This window comes from Anneissia japonica, unplaced genomic scaffold (assembly GCF_011630105.1).
Source record: "Anneissia japonica isolate Jap-2015-1 unplaced genomic scaffold, ASM1163010v1 scaffold6900_len21351_cov105, whole genome shotgun sequence".
Classification (NCBI taxonomy): Eukaryota; Metazoa; Echinodermata; class Crinoidea; order Comatulida; family Comatulidae; genus Anneissia; species Anneissia japonica.
The window spans coordinates 14394-17589 of NW_022731219.1; positions in this window are offsets into that span (position 1 = coordinate 14394).

The window sequence follows — 3196 nt, forward strand, 5'->3', positions numbered from 1 at the left end:
GTGATTATGACTATTCTGGATAAAGAATGTTTTGAGCAGAGGGGGATTCAAGCCCCCCCCCCCTCCCCCCCCTTCATTTTTTTAAGGAAAAAAAAGGAAAAATATGTTCAAATTGAAGTGCGAGAGTGTAATTTCCGACCATCTAGAGATGCCCTAATCATAAATTTTCTTGCCTCAGCCGCAACCATGGTGGGGCTGAGGTGGGTGGTTCCTCGGTCTGTGAAAGCCCCTCCCTGATTCACCTCTCTTTCGAATTCCTGGATCTGCCACTGTTGATTTATTATACTAGTGTATAATTATTTTTTCGCTTATTTATAATGCGTCTATTGCAATTTTCACTTTATCCTCTCCAACAGTCCTAAGAACGTTCAGAGTGCGCTACTTCACAGGGGGATTCGCCCCCTTGACCCCGCCGGGGTCATACGTAATTCGCATAACGGCTCCCCCTTTCAAAATCCTGGCTACGTCCCTGGGGTCAGATGTCCCCACGAAAGCAAAGTTGCCGTGGTCGAGCTTCGATTGAAAGGTTTCGAAAGTGGTCCAGGAGGCGAAGCCCCAAAAAAATTACACATTTTAGGGATTTCAAAGGGTTATTTAATCGATTTTAGAGTCATAGGCCTATATTTTTTTTTTCTCCCCGACGAGTTGTGCTTTATCTCCCCGACGGAGAGGTAAGCAGCTCTCCCCTACCCGCCGTCTCCCCCGCTGGCGCCACCCTGGCAGTGACTAAAATTGTAGTTGTCAGCATCAAACACGCACGCAGTCAGGGAAGTACGGCAACGTGAATACTTAATTCACTGACGCGTAATAATTGATCCTATTCATTTCTTGTTTGCTTAAAGTAATGAAATGTTTGTGTACATATTTCGGGTGCTCAAATTAAACATACATTGAAACTCAAATTGTACGTGGCTTTAACACTTTTGTTTGTGTACCCGTTATTGTCAACCTGTCTCTTATACACATCTAGATGTGTATAAGAGACAGGTATAAGTGTGGCGAATAAACACTAAATTACTCTAGTTCGAAATAAATAAAGTGTATTCTTTTCCTGCCTTATGCCTTGTTTACATGCCAGGGCTAATGTGCCCTCGTACTCATACGGTCGTCGTGTTTTTTCACTAGGCTACGAATTCGAACAAAATGGTCAGTTCAATAAATAACTACAAAGTTCATTACTGTGCATGCTTATGATTATGAGCAAAAATTGATGATTCTCACTATTGGACGGATTGCATAAAACTTTTTGTGCCAGTGGATTGTGACAATTAAAACGGACACACACTGGTATCTACAGAGGGGAAAATGAGCAATAAACACTAGAAACGTGATCACGCTCTTATTATTATTATTCTTAAACTTCGACGAAAAATTTGATTAATGAGATAAGACGCGCTTAATGCGATAAATTTTTGAATCTAGCAAGCACTAGAAAGCAAATATGTTCAGACTTTGGAAGTTGTTGATGATTTTTTTGCTCCTGAGCCCGCTGCTGACTTTCTCTGCATCTGGTGGTATGTAGGCCTGATTTAATTGATTTTCAGTAAGGTGTAGACATGATGTATACAACCCAAAATAATTGAAAACTAACTGTAAAATACAGTACCGGTAGTGTTTGTACCGCAAGTCTCAAACTACCTGGTGGTAGTAGGCCTGATTTTCACATCATTGATATTCATAGTGTTCGTAATCGTACCAGTTAATCTCAAACCATCCTCATTTTCTTTAGTAATTTTTTTCTTCAGTTTTTTAAAATGGTCAATTTGTAATTGAATTATTTCCTTTTTACAGCCAACAGTAAGTACTTGCTGATAGTTAATTAGTAGTTAACCACTATGTTGTTGTTGTTATTATTATTATTATTATTATTATTATTATTATTATTATTATTATTATTATTATTATTATTATTATTATTATTATTAATATTATTATTATTATTATTATTATTATTAGTAATATCATTCTCTTATTTATTTATTATTGTGCATAATAAAATTTTTGGTTAAAATTACTATTATTAACATGATTCTCTCATTCATCTAAAAGATTATGAAAACGATTTTGATCAACAAAAGGTTGAAAAAAAAATTACCATGATGAATCTCCTGAATAAATTCAAGGTCGGCGTTTACTTCTTTGCCGGAATCCTATTGCTGTCAACATATATTATGACCTTGCTCATGAACATTGCGATACATTATTTCTTACTGAAGTTAGCAATAGTACAATCATATCAATTAATTTATTGTGAATTGATTTTTTTGTTTTGTTCTTTAATTTGTTTAGTTAGATGCCCACAAAACTGAGAACACCTGTGAGTTATGTACTAGCCGGTCTTTGCACCTTAAATTGCTGGTAAACGGAAGCAGTGATGGGGGTTATGGTCGTTTTTCTGGTAGCCTTTAGTTTAAAAGGATAAGCTTTTTCATGGTTTTCACAAGCGCCTTGAGCACTTTTGTGGAGATGTGCGCTTAATAAATCTTATTATTATTATTATTATTATTATTATTATTATTATTATTATTATTATTATTATTATTATTATTATTATCAATCAGTATAATCTATACTCTAATCTTGCTGCTCGAAATAGTTCAGTCTTTTTAACAAATCAAGTTTATAGTTATTCAATTATTACAAAAATATGTTTCTCGTCGTGTGTGTGCAAAAATTGTTTATAGTAGGCTTTTTATGTTGACTTAATTTCGTTTCATTAAATAGGCTCTTTGTTACTTGATATTGTTTCATTTATTTCTAGGCAAAGCATTAAACACAATTGACAAAATCTCATTATAATAATGAATAATGTAAGTTTTATATACAATAATTATAATAAAATAAAGTTGCCTAGTTACTCGCTTTACATGAACAATCCATAAAATTCAACTCCTCCAGTTTTATACAAACCAACAGTCGAAGAGTACCAGTGAACCGAGTGTATTATCGGATCTTGACACTAGCAAGCAAATATGTTCAGACTTTGGAAGCTGTTCTTGATTTTCTTGCTCCTGAGGCCACTGCTGACTTTCTCTGCATCTGGTGGTATGTAGGCCTGATTTCCTGATTTCATTGATTTTCAGTGAGGTGTAGACATGATGTAAACAACCCAAAATAATTGAAAACTAACCGTAAAATACAGTACATGTAGTGTTCGTACAGAAAGTCTCAAATAACCTGGTGGTATTAGGCCTGA